The sequence below is a fragment of the Aythya ferina genome, assembly GCF_964211825.1.
Source record: "Aythya ferina genome assembly, chromosome: 2".
NCBI classification, from domain to species: domain Eukaryota; kingdom Metazoa; phylum Chordata; class Aves; order Anseriformes; family Anatidae; genus Aythya; species Aythya ferina.
Genome location: NC_140297.1, coordinates 49127857 through 49150356, shown reverse-complemented (window position 1 = coordinate 49150356; position 22500 = coordinate 49127857). Strand labels below are relative to the sequence as shown.

Sequence of the window (22500 nt, the reverse complement as noted above, 5' to 3'; positions counted from 1 at the left end):
TGCAGGAAGAACTGTGAGAGTTGAGTCTATTTGAATGCCAGAATGTGACAAGAAACATCCAGCTGGGTTTGCACTTTTCAGCCTCAACCACAAAAGGATGGCTATCCCGGAGTGTCAGAAAGGTATTTTTGCAGCAATGTACAAAAGTTAGATACCATGAGTATGTATCATACAATGTATGCAAGTAAGGCTCAGTCTCAGAACACATCAGTTTAGGATATGTTCTCTGTACAATGACTAGAATGAAGGTGTTGCCTGGAGGAAAAGATTGAGAAAGTATATACAATTGGGCAAATGTTTAAGATGCCTTCCTATCTATCTTTATGACTTTGGTAAAATTATTCTAGGCTTCTCAGTTCTCTGTTGTTCCATAGACCACACATTTTATGAGTCACAAAAATGTATTTTACTGAATGAATTTGTTATTTTATGGAAGTAGTAATGTGTGATACTTGATAAATCTAGGAATTTGTTTCTACTTCTTTCCTCTTATATTTACAGTGCTTTAGGAACCTGCCTCTCACCAAGTTAATATGTATGAAATCTCAAGGACAATACCAAAATCTTTCAGTTGTTAGTGTCATGCATTTTACAACTGCTAAGACCATCCTATTCAATAAATCTAATTTGTCTAATCTAAACTGTCCAGCCATGTAATTCTGATAAATTGTTACTATTTGGCAAGAGTGTGACCATATATTTTCTTCAGAGTTGTCTTACATGTGCACATAACTGAGTGAATATTAGGGTCATTCATAGTCCATAAAGTTAAACATACAGACCTGGGAGGGCTTATGAAACTTGAATTCTTGCTAGTGACATCTCTGCAGAAAATCAAAGTTGAGGACCTTTGAAATTTCTTGACATTAAATCAGCTTATTTTGTCCACCAAATTAAACTGTTTGTGATAGACTGGATGATTTTGCCTGACAAACATTAGCAATTATTCACATATCTTGATCCATCAAACAAACTCTGTTCAAGAGCTAGTTGTTCAGGAACGGTCACATCAGCTGAGGAGTAGCACTGCCATGAGTACACCTGACCTGCTAATCTTTGTCAAATGAAAGTAAAATAAATTAGGTTAAAAGAACTTTAAGTAAAATAAGACTTACTGCTGGAACCACAATATCACACCTATGCAGTTTCCAGCTTTGAGGTACCTCATATCTAGCCAGTTTGGAGAGTAAGGTGTTTTTTTTTTTATTTTCTGCTTGCTGCAGACATAATCCAAAATGTAGGTCTCAGCATTAGTCACTGGAAATACACCTATCCATATATCGTGTTGAAAGTTTCTCAAATTGAGTCTTCCATCTGCTGTCAATAAAATATTTGTCAATAAAATATTTGTGCTTCATCTTAGGTAGAACAGTGTGAACAGGGATTTAATTTTTGTAAGGAAAGCTTTTTTTTTTCTTTTTTTTTGGTACCTTCCCTCTCTCTCCTTCCCACCCCTTAACAACTTCTACACTGCCTGCTTCCTTTGCTTTCTCTCACCTTGTGTACACATATCTATAGGTTTATGGATGGAAGGAGTTTATGCCCTGGCTGAATTCCTGCATGTAAAAAGGCAAGCTAGAATGAACTTTCTCTGCCTAATTCTAACTAACCTGAAAACAGGAGTTCCTAATGGGAGTGCTGACACAACCTTAACTAAGGCAATGTGAGCACATTGCTATAATTTATAATGTCAGTCTATATACCAAATGGTTTCTCTATATACTGCATGCTCCACTCAAACAGGAAAGAAGGTACTGCAGTGAATTATTGTGTAATTAATCATTTGACCATGAGGGACTCATTTACTAATTAAAAACGTAAAAAGAGTAAATTGAAATAACCAGTGACTACTAAATCACATCTTTTGACATGTCAGCAGCATTGTAATACATCATAATGTATCAGTCAAAGACATACAAATTCTACATATCCTGTTACCTTTTACTTCAGAACTGCCAAAATCATTCATTATACTTTCAGTGTAGTTCATAGTATTATCCATACAAGTACCATAGCATGCTAAATTGAAATACAAGATACTGCTCAGGTTGATATATGCACATATTAATAGGTAGAAGCATGTGATTCTCTGCTCTGCTAACTTTGCCCACTGTCTCTGAATATATCATAGGGAAATCCTGCTATGACAGGACGTTCTCTGGGAAATAAAACTGTAACTTAGAAGCCTAGATTTCACATCTGTCTAGATATTCCTGACTGTTGTATTTGTGCCAGATGTATCAGATCTATGCTTAGCTACAGCTAGCTAGCTGCTCATGGTTTGGTATACTGGCATGGACTCACTGTTACTGTTAGGTTAAGGTAACCTTAGGGTGTTTGTCAGACTGTGGCTTGAAGGATTTGACATACTGCACAGATACAGTGCTAAGGACCATTATCTGTGGAGTGGAGAAGGAGAGCTGGTAGGACACCTGAACCAGAGACATCTCAACCCATCATAAATTACTCAGCTTTCCTGAGTTAGATTAACAACACCCAAATCTGCACAGACTTCAAGTGTACTGAGTTTTAATTCACAAAGTCATTTGAAAAGCATTCAATTTAAAGGTTTAAGAGGTGGTAGTGGGAATTTCTGTGCCTTTTTTTTTTTTAATTGGATGTGAGGGGAAAGAAGATAAAAAATTCATGTTGTTATTAATGTTAACTGAAAAAACAGCTGCATTGTTAACCTTGAACACTGAAGCTGCATTTACTTTATATAAATATGGAAATCTATGCATCTATGACTCCTAAAAAACTGGGATTGAGAAATACAATTCTGCTTTGAAAGACAGCTTTAAAAATATGCCATTTTTATCTTGGATTTGTTCTTTCAGCCAGAACATATACATCTCATGTTGGTAGAAATAAGGTTTGTTAATATGATTTTATTTAAAATCATAATGGGGAATAGAACTGTATTCTGTCTTTTCCTAAAATAAAAATAAATAAATAAATAAATAAATAAATAAATAAATAAATATTTGCCTAGCTTCAATTAGAACAAATCAATTATTGCATTCACAGGTTAATCATTGAAGAAAATAGATTATTAAGTAATGCAGCTTGCAAGACCTCCATTAATATTGGAACATGGATGAAAAATGTAATATGCCAGTTTAACTTTCAGATCCCAAGCTGAGCTTCCAAACTTGTAGCAGGATTTCTTGTTTTAATTTCCACAATTGGAGAGACAGAGCTACTTCTGAAAGCTAAAATACAGGTGGAACATGCAACAGAATGTGTTTTTTTTTTTATTTCTTTCCTTCCTTTTATTTTTTTTCTCTCTTTAAAAAAAAAAAAAAAAGACAAGCTGGATATTTATAGGAAAGCCACTGTGCTGTTTAATTCGCAAGGCCTGGTGTTCAGAGTCTGTAACAATGTTTTATGTTAGTAAACATGTTGTTTAATAGTTTTCTGCTCTCTCCACTTGTCTTCAAATATTGTGATTTAGATAGAACTCTAATGCACAAGAGCAACTTGTCCCTTGAGCATTATTCAGAATATAAATTAAGTGATATTATAACAGGGCCCTCACTTAGCTCAGCATAATGAATATGAAACATTATGTACTAGTGACCAAGGTCATGGTATGAGAATGAATTACTCTATTAACTTCTCTTTTAAGTAGCATTAGAGATAATAAATGAAGAGATTTAACACAATGCTGATAATATTATTCATGTAAAAGTAGCACACTTTATCTTGCTAAAACAATTAAGATCTGTTTTGAAGATATTTTACACTTTGGAAATATGATGCTTAGAAGTGTTTATTACATGTTGCAGAATGCATCAGCATTAGCCAGTAATGCAGATAATCTGATAAAAATTGAAAAGCTGATTTGTATACTATGCTAATTCAGGATCATCTCTTTGGCTATATGAACTGTCCAAATGCTCCATAAGATTATGGCAAGCTTTAGTAGTGATATTAGATTAAATTTGGTTCTTTTGCTTATAACTTTTTTTGTTTTGTTTTTAAAGAAAATTGCATCCATCATTCTTCTCTATAAACCCTCTTTAGCTTCTTGCTAAGTAGTATAAAATATCGTATTTTAAGCCTGGTGTATTACTTTTTTTATCCAGACATATTTAAGCTTCCTCTCTCAGTCATATAGTATATTATTTCAGGGATAGAAAGTTTTATTGTTATTATTGTGATACCTCTACATCTAAACCATAAAGAGACTTAGTGATTTGCCATGTGTTCCACTGGAAACTCACACGCATTTAGGGTAAATGTAAGAGCCGTTGATAAGAGATTACTCTTCAGTTTGCAAGTGACCATGGTGCATGGGAAATTAAATCTTTATTTTGTTTTCTAGTTGTTGCTGTTGTTAGGTTTATTATTGGGTTTTTGTTTTTTGTAATTTCTCAAATATTTTTCTTTGCTAGTATTGCTATTTTAAAAACATTCTATGAGAAGAAAATGAAGAAAAAGTCAGAAACTCTGACTTGTTGTTTGAGGTAAAATCTGTACTTTATTCAATTGTTGCAAAAAGCAGGAGGGAATCCTGCTGCAGCATGGCTGTGGATGGATGAAGGTAATATTTCATGGATAGTGTGCCCCTGCTGCTAATCCTAAATGTTCTCAAGATTTTTACTCAAAAATATGTATTTTTCATGGAAGACTATAATGCAGAGTTAAGTGCACCACAGACTTATTAAGCTGTCTTGAACAGAATTTAATGGGAAGAACACACATTCTTGGACAGTGCAGCAACCAAGCCTGATCCTGCTTCCAGAGGAATTCAAGGTATTAAATCCTCCTTTTTTTTTTTTTTTTTTTTTTTTTTCTTTGTAGGAGAAAGGCTGAGGAGATGAAATACTCTGCTCTGTGCCCTTCAGTACTATCTCCTGTCTCCCCAATGACAGAATTCTCAGTAAACTTCCTGTAAGCTTTGTAAACTTCCTCTGGTCAGGTGACACACACATTTATTTTATTATTTTTTTTTTTATAACAGAGTAAAGAATAGAATTCTTGCCCACTGTAATTTCAGTAGCAAACAGCATGTATTCTAAATCTAAATTTAGAAAACTCTGATTTATTGTGCATGCTTGCTAACAAGCATATCTGGAAAAAATGTATTTTTTAACGTATACATTTTCTTTGTAGCTCAAAATACTGGTTAAATGCCCCTATTGTTAATCCTACCTGTCAAATACATAGTTTAGGTCACAATTTTCTTGTGTCATTATACTTCACATCTAATTCAGGTTAAATAGTAGTTTGGGGAATTTTCCCACTCTGAATTTTGCTGAAGTAATGTCAGAAAAGATTCTTCCATGTGCATTGTCATAAATACCTGCCAGACTGTTCAGTCAGATTTTTTTTTTTTTTTTTTTAAACATTGCTTCCACTGGTGAAGAGCCACAATAGCTAAATTAAAAAAAAAAAAAAAAAAATTAAGAGACGGTTTTGTGCATTTGTTGCATTTCAAATTGCAGAAAAATTCTGTCCTATCAGATTATTGTCAAAAGCAGAGGGCCCTGGGGAAACAAGCCATTGTAATTAAGAGTATAACATATCTCTTCAAAGCACAAATTAAAGCCAGGTAAATGAGTGTCCTTGTGCTATTTGTATCAGCTTCTTAATTATGCTTAACATGATCAGTTCAACTGAATCCAGCTTCAATTTTGCAGGTGTAAATAGAACTAAAGTTTCATGGTAAGATCATATTGCACCGTAACTAACAAAATGTTCATGTACATGAATGAAGTGGACTTTATTTAATGAGCCAGGGGACATATGTCCAATAGCTTTGGTGGAAAAGTAATTAAAGTATTAGTTTCTCATGTTTTATGATTAATGTTCTACTTTACATAAGACTGAAAGTCTAAATAAGATCAAGAAAGGCTTGTTGGCATAAATCTTTCATTGCTATGAAGTATAGTCATTATATCTCAGCTAACTCTAATAGAATCCCTAATATCTACGCATGCCTGGAGCCAAAGTAGGTCATCTCATGAGCTATTGCATTAAATTTTATTATTTAAATTTTAAGTGATTAGTTCAGCACTTAAAAGCTTTGGGAAGAATTAGGTTACTCTTGTCTCTTTATCCATAAGCAAACTGACATGCAGATGGACACTGAGAAGACTTGCTCTGTGTTTTCTTCCAAGGCTTTCATCAAAGTAAAACACTTTTTTTTTTTTTTTTTTTTTTAACCCAGTTGTTAATTTCAGCATTAGAGTGGAACTGCAACATGTGGAAAATTCACTTGTGATGAGAGCATCCTTTTCTGATTTTGAAGACGTTTGCCTGCAGCCTTAGAATAGACTTTAAGAACACGTGTTAGGTAAAGGCAAAGAAAAAAAGCTGATGCTTTGCCTAGATCTGGACTTAGGTAAAAAAAATGAAATGGGAAATGGTCTGATCCCAGCAAAGTCAAAAGGATTCTTCTTATGTTAATCATAAGGGATGGAATTTTTCCCTCACGTACGAAGAACAATTCAGAAATAAATGGGTATGATTTAATTAATTACAAGCTCAGTTACTTTTTGAGTTTGTTTACTCATGCTCATAAAGACACAGAATGTGCTGTAATTGAATTATATGTGGTTCTATATAGTTAGAGTACTGTTAGGAAGGCCTATTCTGCTGGTCAGGTTTCCTCAGGGTTCCACTGAGGTTTCTATTCTTTTAATTTGTTAGATTTTCATTCACAGCTTCATATTAATTTATGCACCATGCTGAATACGAATAAGTTACCTGATAAAGGTGCAAGGGATTTTTAACTTTATGAAGCTGAACTTTATGACCAATACTGAACTGATGGCTGAGTTGAATCCTTATCCAGAATTCTGATTCACTATACTACATTAGCAGTCAGGAACCTCATGTGTGCTGTTGCACTAGTGAGGCAAAGATCACTTTCACTATACAAAGCCTTTTATTTTAGAAATGATTACAATATAGCCTTTGAACAGTGATCCACTAATAGTTTGATTCTGTTTCCTGCAAACATGGTGCTTGGCGAAACAGCGTCTTCTGTGTTGTAGAAATAAATTGTAGAAGTAGGTGGAAAATTAGAAGAAGTGAAGTAGAATTGTAGAAGTAGGTGGAAAAGAAGTAGGTGGAGTTCTGAAAACAAGAAGAACTGAAACACATTCAAAACATTTTGTCAAAAAATAGGCACAAAATTCAATGCTCCATATGAACTGAATGGGTGTGGTATCATTCTGTGGGTTGTCTTAACAGCAGTACTTGGGTCTGCCCTTACAGTGCATCTTTTTATACACAACAGAATCACACCAGGCCTTTTAATATAATAAAAGGGCAAGTGCCCTTTTTGTCTCAGTCTCTGCTGTGGCAGTGGCTAAACCCACAGAAACAGTCTGATTTGGACAGAGAAGTTCAGAAGAAAAGGTTGTATAAAGGGACTGACCAAGGTCATCTCAGAATTAGCAGGACTTTATACTTACCTTCACATTTTCATGCCGCTATAATGATGCCTAATTTTAATAGAGGAAATATTCAATATTTAAAAAGATCTGCATAGGAAACAGGAGAATGTTGCTTTTATTTATTGTTTTACTTTGCTATATAATACATAGAGAGTATACAGAGTGCCTAAAAGATTTTTTTTCTATGACATTGTTATACTTAGGGATGCCATCATTATCTGTAATTCCTACTGTACTCCTTCTGTGGTAATTCTTCCAATTGCTGATATCTGAACAATAAACAATATCTGTTTTTTTCAGTTACATATATTAAATCCTGTTGATCCTTCTTCATGTGTAAAACCAGTATTATTTATTTTAAAAAAATAGTAAAATCCTATTAATTTTTGCATTGTGAGGGAATAAACAGGGAATGGACTACTTGTGTCTTTACTTTGAAATGTATACCTTTCTGAAACTTGTTTCTTATTTTGTATAAAAGAAAATGTTATCTCAACTGCCGTTACTTGATAAATGTGTGTAAAGCAATGGTTTAAAAACACTTTTGCTAATCATGAAGGAATGTGAAAGTATTTTCCTTTTATTTCCTAGTCAGAAACATTTTGGTGGATAACTAGAACCAGATAATGCTCGTAACTTCTAGCTAGACTTGATCTATAGCTCTCATTGAGTCAAGTCTGAAGAAAAATAGTTCAATACTTTAAAAGTAATTAAGACCTTTATCTGAAAAACAGTTATATATGTGCTTAATTTAATGCATGTAAATAATCCAATTGACTTAAATGGGAATATTCATATGCATTGTTAGGCACAATTTGCAGGATCAGGAAGTAAAATTGTCCATTTTGTGCAAAGTGTTGTATAAATTTTCTGTGTTTTTCCCATGTGTTTTGGCATGTTTTAGCATAAGTTTTCTGTATACTCAGAGTATCTAAATTCAGGGATCCAGTTTGGCATCTGCCACTTACATGATTACACTGAAGTCCAAAAATATGAAACGAGTGTCTCAACATTAAGATGTTCTCATTTCCAGGACAATCTAAATCCTTGCTTTGGGAAACATAAGCCTAGGACCATGGTGAACCAGCAACACCTTCTGAGACCAGCTTTTGGAGTCTCTTAAAGCTATAGAAGTTTTTCTATTGACTGCATTCCTTTAATTTCTGTCTAGGTTTCCTGATTTAGTAGCCTATCAACTGTGTAACTTTCCTTCCTCATTATGTACATAGTATGTGATCAGATACTTAAGTTTGTAATCATTACTTTTTATACATAAATCACATAAATATGGTGTATTTCAAATTCTAAACTGTAGTGTGCTTTTTTTTTGTTTGTTTGTTTCTGAAAACTGTGTAAAATATAATGGGCTGCCTGTATGATTTTCATAAAAGAGGAAAAATAAAAAAAAAAACAAACACAAATACAAGCCTTCTAGACCATTCAGCAATAGTAAACATTCTTTACACCTTTTCTAAATTTTCTATAAACTTGCAAGTTTATTAAATTGTATTGTTTTTTTCAAGCATAATTGACATGGTGACAATTACCTATATGGTATGTTGCCCTTTGCTTTGGGTATGCAACACTAAATTTAGGAGCTGAGAAAATAAAAGGAATGAAATTGTGTCTAATTCAAAAAATCAAAGCCAACAAAAATTAAATGACTTTAGGTTCAGCTTTCCGATCTGTATCTTTACCTATGTGTTAGCTTTGGCATCTGTATTTAGTAGTAGTTAGTATACTTGATTTCTGACCAGTATGTTGTAAGGGAGTCTTCATACTGAGCAGTAAATAAATGATGAACTTCTGTTAGGTTTAAAAAGTTAGTCATAGAAATGCTCGAACAATCAGGTAAATAGACTTTGCAAAGTTGAATTTGAATGAAAATGTCTTTTGTTTTTGTATAGTTTAGGTACTTTCATTTGGTTGACCAGTGCAAAATGGCAGCAGAATATTGTCCCTTTCTTACATCTACATCAGATTTTTCTGAAAAATTGTCACTCTTTATGAGAGTTATCAGAAAGTAATTGAGTATTGGGGAAAAAATGTTTAAAAAAGAAAGTAGAGAATATCCTCATTAGAGGCTGCATCAAAATTTGTGCATTACAAGTATTTATGTGAAAACCTATGATGTCCTCACTCTGACTAAAATTTACACTTGTCTTGTAAAGAAGCAGTTATACAACATGAACTACAGGTGACCAAAATAAGAAAACAGTGAAATAGAAAGAGGAATATTTTTAAATACTTCATATATATGTATATGTATATATGAATAAGTTGTAATTAGGTAATCAAAAATATAACATAAAATGCACGATGTCAGGACAATCCACAATGCCCTGATGTTTATTATCATTGATGTTGTGGTTTATTCCTGGCAGGCAGCTAAGCATCACACAGCCACATGTTCACTCTCTCCAGGTTGGATAGGGGAGAAAATTGTAAAAGTGCAACAACTCATGGGTTGAGATAACGACAGTTTACCAAGTAAAGCAAAAGCTGCATACACAAGCAAAGCAAACCAAGGAATTCATTCACTACTTTCCATTGGTAGACAAATGTTCATCCTCTTCCAGAGAAGTACGGGCCATCACGTGTAATGGTTCATGGGAAGAAAAATGCTATCTGAATGTCCCACTCTTCCTCCTTTTTTACCCTGGCTTTTATTGCTGAGCATGATGTCATATGATATGGAATATCCCTTTGGCCAGTTTGGGTCAGCTGTCCTAGCTGAGTCCTCTCCCAACATATTGTGAGCCACCAGTCTCTTTGCTGGAAGGGCAGTACAAGAAGCAGAAAGTTGTTAGCTCTGTTAACTAAAACCACCATTGTGTTATCATCGTTATTTTCCCCCAAAATCCCAAGCACAGCACTGTGTGACTCTCTTAAAAAGAAAATTGACTTGATCCCAACCAAAACCATGACAACTGATTTGAGTGTTGGGATGTGTCAAGGAGAGAAAAGGTCATGTGGCAAATGCTGTGAGGCAACATGCATAGTTACAGATGTAGAAAACATGCTCAACTAGTACATTCTTGATATTTCCACTAAGAATAGCAAGCACATTGATGCCTATTGTGTCACAGCCTGAGTCATAATATTCCAGGCTTCCAGGCATTCTGCTTATCTCCATAACACTTTTTTTTTTTTTTTTTTTTTACAGTAAACAAAGCCAAAAATCTTTTCTTTAGGTGTACATTATTGTCCTGTTTTCAGCTAGGATAGAGTTATTTTTCCTCCTATTAGCTGGTACGGTGCTGTGTTTTGGATTTAGGATGAGAATAATGTTGATAACACACTGATGTTTTAATTGTTGCAGAGCAGTGCTTACACTAAGCCAACTTCTTATGCCACCCTGCCTGCAAGGAGTCTGGGGGTGCATGAGGAGATGCAAGAGGACAGAACCAGGGCAGCTGACTCGAACTGGCCAAAGAGGTATTCCATACCCTATGGTGTCATGCTGAGCAATTATTAAGGGGTGGCTGGCTGGTGTGTGGGGGGTTCTGCTTGGGACTGGGCTGGGCATCGGTCAGCAAGTGGTGAGCAATTGCACTGTGCACCATTTGCTTTGTACACATTATTATTATTACTGTTACTATTATTATTACTTATTTTCTGTCCTATTAAACTCTCTTCATTTCAACCCGCAAGCTTACTTTTTTTTTTTTTTTTTTCCAGTTCTCTCCCCCATCCCACTGAGGGGGTGGGTGAGCAAATGGCTGTATGATGCTTAGCTGCTGTCTGGGTTAAACCACAATAATGAAGAATATTTAGTCATTGTATTTTCTCCAGAATATCAAAGGATTAAAAAAAAAATAAAAAGAACTTAATTCATATTCCCAAATGGAATTTTGTAGGTTTAGTCCTTCAAGTGTTGGCCTATGCTTATTTATAGTATACACAGTTATTTATATATAGATCATAGTTTTAGCCTCTATTTTAGTTTACATGGTTAAGCTATGCTCCTTTCAGTAGAGTTACTGGGAAAACTGATGTATACTCCTTCTTTAGAAAACTAACAAAGCTGAAGAGGTTAGGATATACCTTTTATTCTTCAAAAGTAACCATGTGAAAATTAATTGACTGGATATGTAGTTAACACTAATATTTTGCCTCTTTCCACAGAAATATTGATGCTGAGGTTTGCAGGGTGAAGATTTTTTAAGCATTGTCTGTATGTCCTGAGTCATGGCACTGGCTGTCTGCAAAGCATGGAAAAATCTTTCTGTGCTGTTGCTGCCACTTGGTAAGGCAAGCACAGAGGGCAAAGCACATTTGCTTCTGCCTCAACTACTGCAGAACACAGACACATCTGTGATGCTGAGTGCATGGGCTCTGTGTGTTATAACTGAACATATTTAAATGTAGCCTTTGGCCTTGGGAATGGATTCTTTGAGCCCTGTCTTTCAGCCCTCCTTGGTCATATACAGTGCTAAGCATAATTTCATCCACAGTATTTCATCTGGAAACAAATGAAGCATTTTAACTTTAAATAAATTGTAATAATATTCTGAAAAAAAATCCTTAAAAGTATTTAAATATTTTCATTAGGTTGACATTTTTCTGAAATAATAATATTTTTCCATTGGAAAATATGAACTCAGTTGTCAATCAGGAATTGTTGTACCATTTGCTTTGGTTATGTTGAAATGTTTTACTTTCATTTCTATGTTGAATTTAAATTAAAAAAAAAAAAATCTCCATTACACCTTTGACTTCATTAGCTTGAACGATCCCTGAGTTTCGAGTTCTTATCATTTTAAGTACAAGCAACATTTTAAATATATTTTTTTAATTCTTCCAAAAGACAAGTTATACATTTAAGTAGATCTCAGTATTATATTAATTTATTTTGACAATGACAGTAAAGAATGCATCTGAAATATTAAGATAATTTGGTTTCCTTTTTTCCAGGTGAAGGTCTAAGGGTGAGTCAAGTTATGTGTGGAGATAGAAAACTCTGTTAAAAAATAGAATACTGATTCTGAAGGGATTTTGGTGTTTCCAACAATTTTCCAAAACCTGCAGCCTTGTATTTAAATTGGAAAAAATAAAATCTACATCTAATAACACTGTTCAAGGTAGACCAACAGAGAATTTAGATTGTTCACAGCTTGTCAACAACAGATTTTTTTTTTTTTTTTTTAATATTTTTTTATATTTTTGGTTTTGGTTAAATTACAAGATGAAACAACTGGCCTCTCCCGACTCTTAATTATTCTTTTCCCCATTCCTTTATAGAACATATAGAGATTCTCTTTTCAATTAATAGAAAAATAAGCTTCTATTGTTATCCATCATTAGCTTGCAATTAGAAATTGCAATAGAAGGGCTTTATTTTTGCTTGCTTTATTTCTAAATTAGGAGAAGAAGAGGAATAAAGACATAACATGAAAATGTTTTTATAGGTTATGCTTTTTTTCAATATACACTTTTCCACACTTTTCCAATGTTTATATTTATTTTTATTTTCAGATGGAACTGATGCAATATTTTCATCACCAACCTTGTAAAAAATAAGGTAGTATGTTCTGAAAAGCAGGGAACGTAAAACACTTTTGCCTGAAGTAGGAGAAAAAACAGTTAATTTCAATCCCGATGACAGTTTCTCGGTGAACAATAGTCTCCCAGAATTGACATGGAGAAGTAATGAATGAATGAAAGGAGAACTGAGTCACAGCTGCACTTTGCAATCACTTTAGAACATCTACACTCTTCCAGCCAAAATACTATTAATACGTGTGTCAGCACAGTGAGTGAATCTCATAGTGTGAACGCATTGGAACAGTTCAGGAAAGAAAATGAAGAATATCCTCAGGGACAGACTTCTTTTTCTCTGAGAGACTCTTCATTATTCAGGCATTGTGATACTTTTCCTTTATTTGTGTAAAGATTAAATTGCACATGATTTCTAATGTTTCTGCTACTCCAACTGTCATAGGTCGATGACCTTCATGGAAGTGAGATAATAGATACATCGTCTGTTGTTTGAGCAAGTGCTGTTCTTCCACAGCCCAGTACTTTTCTATTGTTATAAGTAGAAAGCAATTAAATAAAAATACAAGAGAAAGTTTCTCGAGTATCTTTAGTATTTCATATATGTCCTTATGTGACCACCATTCAACATTTATATGGGGTATTTAATGTTATAATGTTCTAGAAGCATACGCTGAAACTCTTCTGAATGGTTGAAACAACAACTTAGTGAGATGTCCATGTGTATTCAGGAACAGTTGCTGGGAAGAAGCCCTCCATTGTTTGAAATCTGTAATCCAGACTTGTAATTGATGCATTTGTCCTCACATGTGTTACTATGACTGCTCAAGTCCTGTCCAAATCACTTATTTTCATAGTGCTTCACACCCTGATTAGAGAGAAAGAAAAAAAAAGTTGCTGTCTCTGCACTGCAGTTAAATTGCATAAAAACTATATGTTATATGCACTTTAAAGTGATTTTCATATAGAATAGAAATTACATTTTCACTTAAAAAACAAACAAACAAACAACAAACAAAAACAACAAAAAAACATACCTGACAATCATTTTCAGCTCATCTATCAATGATAATCAAATCAAATCAAAGTTCGACATTTTTTTGTCCCTTGTTAAAATGAGCAAGCTTTATCTTTTGGTTAGGATTGACCAAGTTGTCTAACTGAGCATATCAGGACTACAGCGGTATTTCCATGAATGTGTAAGATGCTTGACATGTCACAGTTGCTGTACAGAATACTGTAGAATCTTGCAAAAGGCAAACCTCCTCTACAAGAAAGTGTATTCTATAGTTGGTGTACTCTATTCACTTTTTTTTTTTTTTTTTTTTTTTTTTCAATTTGATATGTTGATCATGTCCCTTGATTGTTCCCATCATGAACAATTGATTCCTCCAACTGTTTTGGAAGAACATTTAAAATGTATGTTTTAAAATATTAGATATGCCTGGCCTCTTAAGACTTTATAAAACATGAAACAGAAGGAATGGAAACAGCTTTCTTTCAATTTTTCCATAATCAACTTCCTTGATAGCACTCTGCAAGTGATGCATTGCTTTTGTTATGGATATTGAAGAAAGGTCAACTTAAAACAGGATAAAAAATGTTGGGAAATGAATGTATGGATACCCTGGAATTGGCTGTGAGAAAGGTAGAGAGATAAGGAAAATAATCACTCACATTTGCAATCCTGGCAAGGGCTTGGTACATGGACTTTACACTTTCATTTCACTACTACTTCATAGCCACATATCCTCTGTCACAAATCCATGGTCCTTTCAAATATTTACAAGATATTTCAAATCTTGTAAAGCATGTTACAGTGGGAGAAGACACAACTAGTTTCCTTCTAATATTGACTGCATGTAAACCAGCATACACCTTTGTGAGAATTACCCTCCCTTTATATCAAAATGGTCATAAGACAGATATTAGCTAACTGTTTTTTCAATATTACCTTTTTGTAAATCTCATTTTTATTAAAATTAGTTTTTAATAACAACAACAACAAAATAGCTATTTGGATGCTAAACAGAATGATTTTCAGTTCACTTAACTGTAGGAAAAAGGAAGCTGTTAAATCATAAAGTGCACTGCAAATTTATATAGTTTATTCATTTTTTAGCAACTGTACAATTATGCTAGCAATTAATAACTCAGAATTAATTTTCTACTGATTCACACCCTTTTCAAAGTCAAATACTAGATTTGACTAGATTTTTTCATTATCATTTGAAAAATTCAATACTAGGTGATGAAAGCATGTTTTGACTTGAGCATCATTCTGGTATCTTTACAATTAAAGTATTAGCTTAAGATTTTAGTTTTTCATCTGGTGTTATGTTTTCATTACATTTAGACATCGGGTTGCATATTCCTAAAGCAGTCTGGCTTTAGGAAAAGTCATTTAAATTTAATGCAACCTTTTTGTTGATTGTAGGTATCCCACTAGGTTACCTCTAGGTTTAGACACTGCAAAAGTGTGAACAGTGGTTTTGTTTCTCAAATGCATAATATAGGGTTGTTTATTGAATCAACTGCTAGAACTGTATTCAGGATATGGCAGATAAATGTAATAATGGCAGTTCCGTAACAATAAAAAAGTGATTGTGATTGATATTTATAGACAGAGCATCTAAAATATAGCTGAGGATTCAATCTGTCTGAAAAAAATGAAGCAAAATAGCTAAGTCTATTCAACTTGTTTATAATGTTGCAAAGACAGGATTCAGTCTTTGAATTCTGTTCAAATCCAGGAAATAGGATTTGTGTTAACTTGTACAAGCATTGCCCAAGGCAAAATTCTGCACAATGCTGCTGGGAGTTTATTTGTATCTGGCCTTCATGTGACTGCTGCTTTTTAGCCATCTCTTCTGAGTCTTTCAGCACTGAACATGTTTACGAAGTGGCAGAGGCACTTCAGAGATATATGTGGAAAATCTCTGTTTAGGTAAACTGCATTCATATCTCTGCAGTCTTTTTGGAAAACTTCACTTTTTAAGTTTGAAAACTCATCAGGTTGATTCTTGTAACCCTCAGGTACAACCTTCAGGTCTCATGAAAAAAAGCTGTCTAGCACAATCCCTTTTTTACTGAATAAGTGAAAGACTCTTGTAGGAAATTTATATGTGGCAAAGATGCAATAAATTGACTCAGCCAAACCTTGCTAATGTATCTTATCCCACCTTTGGAAGTTTCAATGAACCATAGATGCTGGAATATGAAGGAATGCTGAGATTAATTTTAAATAGCATCCAAATTCTTTACACTAGAGATCAGGGGAACCTAACTGCATTGGCATTAATTTATGCCTGTCTTCTTCTTCCCAGGTTAAATTCTTATGAATGTTACTATTATGCTAGTTAGACTTGCTTGATTTTGAAAAAAAAAAAAAAACACAACACATTTCTCTTTACTGAGGGAAAGCAGAACATCATTTGCCAAGAAAACAGTTACATACCTTATACCATGAATTATGATATCATTAACATTATCTGCCTGTCATGTGTTGACCTTGGCTGGCTGCCAGACTCCCACCTAGCTGCTCTCACTCCTCATCATCAACAGCACAGGGAGAGAGAATAAATTGAAAAACTTGTGGGCTGAGATAAATATAAGGAGATTCACTCACCAGTTACCACCACAGGCAAAACAGTCTCAAGCTGGCAAAAATAATTTAATGTATTACCAGTAAGAGTACATTTCAGATGGTGAGAAACACAGACAAATTAAAACGCCTCCTCGTTTTTTTTAGCTCAGGTTCAACCTCAGTCCTTTACTCCTGTACCTCTCCACTGAGCAGCATGTTAGGCCAGGGAATGTAGGTTGTGGTCAGCTCATAACTGTTTGTCTCTGCTTCTCCTTCGTGCTTACACTTTCCTCTTTCTACAGCATGGAGTCCCTCCCCATGGGCTGCAGTCCTTCATGAACTGCATGAAGCTCCAGCTTCCTTCCCAGGGGCTACGGGGTGATCTCTGCTGGGGTGTTGTAGCACCTTCTCCCCTACTTCTCTCATGTTGGTGGCTGTTTTTTACAAGTTTTTCCTGACTCGCCACTGCCAAGGAGCATTTTTCTCTTTCTGAGCTCCACTTTCCCCAGGGCACTTGTAGCTGAGGGGCTCAGCTGTGGCCTGTGGTGGAGTTTTGGAGACAGCTGGAAATGGCTGTGTCTGGCAAGGGACAGCCCTGGCCTCACCTCACAGAGGAGCCTGACAGCCCTACTGCCAGCACCTCACTACAGACACCCAATACACTACCTAACAGGTGTGCTCCTTGCACTCTGCTTTTATTTAAAAACTAAAATATGCAAGACCTTAAGTTTGTGAAGGAAAACTTGTAATTTAATACCTTGGATTTCAAAGAAACTGAAAAACTGCCTTGTAGAAATGTGGACTACTGTAAGAACAATACTCAGGATTCTGACTATGTGGCTCTGGAGTTTGATAATGTTCTAGGATGCCAGAAAAATCCAGTTTTATTTCTACAGATTGAATCATTTGGCCACAGTCAGGAAGCCAACATTACTTTTTGGTTTCAGCACTCCAGCGATTTATTTACTGCTTTTTTTTTTTTTTTTTTTTTTTTTTTTTTTTTTTCCCCCGTTGTTGTATTGTTTGTGATATTATTTTTTTTTTCTCCTCCAAAATGCCCAAATCATTGTATTCCTGGCTACACTGCCTTCACTTCATAAGGGAGATAAAGCAGCTACATCCTCCTCATGTAAAATAAAAGTCCTGAGAATGCTGGAGGAGAGAAGTGCAGGCAGAGCTGTCAGACTGCCATGAGCTGAGCAGCAGCTCTGACGTGGTGAGTTAGGTTGTTCCTCTCTTTCCTAAGAGCCCTCATGATTCAAAGGAAAGTGCAGAGCAGGATGATGCCCTTACTGTTTTCTTAAGCTGCATGCCAGAAAGAGCCTCAGCCCTGGAGTGGGCTGGTGCAAGGTGAGTGCACATTCTTCAAAGAGGTAAATCTATGTCCACACTACTGTTTCCAGTTTTGGGGTGCTACTTCATGTATGGAAATCCCCCTGATGCTTTTGTTGTTGATGATGATATTTTTTGTTTAAGCGATGTGAAAAAATGACAGACCTTTGTCAAAAGTGTTGTTTTTCCAAGGTGAGTTTGAGTGTCTGTGTTGCAGAGGCTGGCAGTTTGCTGGAATAGGATAGGGTCCGTATTCAGTGCAACCTATGTCTGTACAACTTTACTATATTATTATTTCTTCCACTGTCTTAGACCTTGAAAGGAGTTTAATGGATCACTTTGCAGGGAAACATGGGAGCAAGATGGTGTAAAGAGTGTCAAGGGAACAGGTATGAAACAGGTAACAGAACTGACATTGATGTAAGTGTGGGAGCCTGTAGAGCTGAGTCAGAAGATGCAATGGGATTTCTCTCTCATCATGAAAATATGTAACAAAATGCCCAGTAAATTTTTATATGATGTCCATTTGTTGTACTTCATGAAAGTGTAAATAATAATAAAATACTCCATATTTGTAACAGAATATATAGGCATTGAAGGGAATAGAACAGCGGCAGATTTGAACTTACTAAAAGGGGAAAACATGCGATTAGATCCATGGAACTCGTTGCTATAGGATGCCACCAAAGATAACCTTCATTGAACAACCAGTTAGTTTTATTGTTAATAAAATACACAAATTTGTCTAGCTAATGTGTACAGAAAACATCTGTAAGGAGTTAAATGTGTTTCAAGACTTAATGTTTTGGTAACTAGATCATCTACTGTTGAGACCTGATAGAGAAGGCAGATCCCACTGATAAATGTATTTTTCATTACTGTACAACAGATCAGTTGCCGAGATTTAATTCAGTGTAGCTCATATATCTGTGATGTACTTAGTAATGCATGCTGCAGTATATGAATTAGCAATACTGCCATTTAGCAGAGTCAAAATGGTGTGGCACTCTATCAAGTCTAGCTGTATTGTTTGTATCTAGTTGTATCATTTGACACGAATTGCCTCAAAACATTTATAACTTCCAAAACTGTGCAGGCTTTACCCAGAAATCACTATGTTTCAAGTGATCATTAAAATATATGAAACATGTAAGCTACCAGCAAAATAAATAGAAAATTGTGTGGAAATTTTCTAAGAAGAATGTACCATTTGAAGCTTCTCTCTTAGGATGTGGAGTTTCATTTGCACTGCTTTTTCACAAGTTGCAGTATTTAGTCATCAGTAAGTTTTTCAAAAATAAGGGTTTTATACTTATTATAAGTATGCATATAATACTTAAACTCTTAGGGAAACATATGGTGCAAATCTAATGTAGATTAGCATTGATCAGCAGTAGCAGGCTATAACGTCATTAACTCATTTAATTCATAAAACTGATATGGTTTTAAAGTAAAAGAGGGTAGAATTAGATTGGATATTAGGAAGCAATTCTTCATAATGAGGGTGGGAAGGCACTGGAGCAGGTTACCCAAAGAAACTGTGAATGCACCATCGCTGGAAGCATTCAGGGCCAGTTTGGATGAGGCTGTGAGCAACCTGATCTAATGAAAGATATCCCTGCCCATTTCAGAGGCTTGGAACCAGATGATCTTTAAGGTACTTTCCAACCCAAACCGTTCTATCATCTGTATTAGGTTGAGGTTGTATTGTTCAGAATGTGTTCTGAAATTATACGTGCAGAGCATGAAGGAAATGGATTACTATATTGTCTTTTGAGGAGTATTCAAACAGATTATGAATGATGAAGCTTTGGCTTCTGAAACCTCAGAAATCCTTTCTGGGGAACTACTAGTTTAGATGATGGAAACTTAATGGAGTGTGTGGGGGGAGAGGCGAGGAGAAGGTGTCACTAATTTGCTATCACATCAAATAGGGAAGGAATTGCCCAATATTGAGACTTTCCTAAATTTTATTGTGTATACGTTTGTGTGTGTCTATATAGAAATGTTGTGTACATACATATGTGTATATATATATTGTGTATATATATATATGCTAAGTACTAAGTTACTGATACCCTTAAAAATTTTAAAGTACATGAAGTAGGTGGGCACTGGGGCTAAATATTGTATTTTTCTTAATATCTACCAAAATTTACTGCCTAAGTAGAGTCTTCTGTGTATTATTATTATTTTTTTTTGCCTCTGCAATGCATGCTGAAAGGGTTCCGGTTCTGGTCCACATGGTGGTCCAATGCACCTTCGTAGCAATGAAGGCCAATAAGATCCTGGTCTGCACAGGATCTAGTAATGCAGGAGCATTACTAGAAGAGATACAGGTGCGATCATCCCACTGTACTCAGCACTTCTCAAGCCTTATCACAAGTACTGTGTCCAGTTCTGGTCCTCACAGTTCAAAACAGGCCTGAATAGACTCGAGAGGGTCCAGAGGAGGGCCATGAAGATGACCAAGTAGCTTGAGCACCTCTTCTGTGAGAAAAGACTGAAGGAATTAGTTCTTTTCATTAGTTCTTCATTTGGAAGAGAATGTTCAGGGAGGACTTCATCAAAATATTCCAGTACTTAAAAGGGCTGCTACAAAAGACATGGAGGCTCTTTCTTCACAAGGAGCCACATGAGGAAGACAAGGGCCAATGGGTACAAGTTTTACTGGGAGAGGTTTCATCCTGATATAGGATTTTTTTTTTTTTTTTAACAGTGGAAACAATCACTTGAACTACCTCCACAGGGGCACAGTGGAATCCCCATTGCTGAAGATTTTCAAGATGCAAGTGGGCAGAATGCTAGATAATCTCATTCAGGCTCCCCTTTACTCACAAAAAGTTGGTCCTGATGATCTTTTGAGGTCCGTTCCAACCTGGGCTGTTCTGTGATTTTGTGATTCTATGACCCTATGATTCAATGTTACTAAACCCCCAAATCATTGCGGGTTTAGTAACTGAATAGTAACTGAAAGATAGAATATTTAAAGACACAGTTAAACATCCTTCCTTGATCAGGACCTCAGACCATCTTCATGCTCACTTTTTTCTATCCTGCTAATAGTACATTATAATTTCCAGCCCTGGAAAAAAAGTCCTCCACCTCAAGGCCTTGATCTAGTCTCTTTTTGTCCTGGACACGGAGGAATGCAACAAATAATTTTATCTGGAAATGATCATTAATAATATAAAGTGCATGACTATTTTTCCCCCTCAAAAGCCATTGCCAGTTCTCACCCCTTTACCACTTCCCTTCTGTGCTTTGGAGTATTCCTCTTGTGAGTTTGTTTCCATTTGTAAGACATGGGTAGATCCTATGTAGACATTAGACACCTAAAATAACACCCTGCTTCTGCCACCTGCAGAAGCATATTTATATATGCTTCTTGTTATTTTCTTCCTAAACCAAAAATATTTCCAGATGGATTAACCCTCCTTGGATGATCCTTGAATGAAACATGAATTTTGCCTTGATTACTGTCTTGCTAATCACATATCTCCTTGTCATGCTAGCATGTGAAGGTCAGTTTGCTCCTTATTCTTTGTTATGTGATTGTACATGTTTGTTGTTGCTCCTAGATGTAGGATGCAGAATATGTTTTTGTGGATTTAAACCTGCTTTGCAGAATCCCAAATAACTGTATAATATGTAATGACCATTTTAGTGTATGACAGTAACTTAAAGCAGAAGCTGAGCCTGAGCAGGAAGGATACCTTCTAGCAACCCAGATGAGCTCCTTTCCAGCCAGCTCTGTAATACTTTGCCACCAAAGCCCAACTGTGATTTTTTAGAAGAAACACTGGCATCCAAATGGTATTCCATGTACAGTACTGTAACTTCAGTACTGGTTTCTGTAAGCTGTTCTCTACTCCTAAGCATTCAATCGCTCTAAAATTACCATTATGTTTGCAAAGAAGATTTTTTTTTCCTCCTTAAATCCCCATATTTGGTCCTCCCATTTCACAATTGATGTTTTATTTGAAAACAAGAGCTTAGCACTCAAAGTCATCAGCCATACCTTACCCTTTGTTTCTTTTTTTCTGTCATCTTTTTTCCCTTTTCCTCATGAAATCAGTGGGATAGACATATTTTTACCTTTTTCTGAATAATTGTTAGATTTTAATTTCTTAGTGATCTGCTTTTATCTTCCAACAGTTCATCAAACCTTTTTTTTCTCAGTGAAGAATACTGCAGTATTCTTTCCTCTCTTTCTTCATTGTCAGTTAAAAAACACACAAGACCAACATGTATTAGCTTTTAAAAATCATATTTCTAGCCTCACGTGTTTCTTGACTTTTTCTTAAGTACCTACTTCTAATAATTCAACTTTTTCATCTTGTCCTTCTATAGGTAAATTAAAACTGCTACTAACTCTATTCAATTAACTAAATTACTTTTCCTTAAACTCTGGTTGCAAACCAGCCAAACATGTCTTTCACTTCACAGTTGGCAGTATATTTTTTTTTTAAAAGCCATACCCAGTTATCTACATTATGGAGGACTTAAATTATTTTTCTTGGTCATTTGCTATCTCTGACAGAATAATTATTTCTTCTCTGCAGATCTTTACCTATTTCTTTTTTTCTCATGCGTTGGTTTATGTTAGGACTTTGACAGATCCTTCTTTATGATAAAAAACTGTTTCTAGACTGTTCTGTTTTCTCCCAAACT

The 22500-nt window shown here is 35.2% G+C and overlaps 3 long non-coding RNA genes across 3 annotated transcripts in view; 2 read left to right on the top strand and 1 right to left on the bottom strand.

Annotated features, from left to right (window-relative positions):
* Positions 1-13482, top strand: part of LOC311431378 — an 85442-nt gene extending 71960 nt beyond the window's left edge. The window contains exons 4-6 of the long non-coding RNA XR_014689381.1: positions 4807-4924; positions 11538-11658; positions 12888-13482. This is a non-coding gene — a long non-coding RNA (uncharacterized lncRNA). The remainder of the gene's footprint in view (positions 1-4806; positions 4925-11537; positions 11659-12887) is intronic.
* LOC311431379 overlaps positions 1-22500 on the bottom strand; it is a 401329-nt gene that overhangs the window by 223816 nt on the left and 155013 nt on the right. The gene's annotated exons all lie outside the window — the stretch shown is intronic.
* Positions 16791-22500, top strand: part of LOC311431377 — a 16167-nt gene continuing 10457 nt past the window's right edge. Inside the window, exons 1-2 of the long non-coding RNA XR_014689380.1 lie at positions 16791-17169; positions 17741-17844. This is a non-coding gene — a long non-coding RNA (uncharacterized lncRNA). The remainder of the gene's footprint in view (positions 17170-17740; positions 17845-22500) is intronic.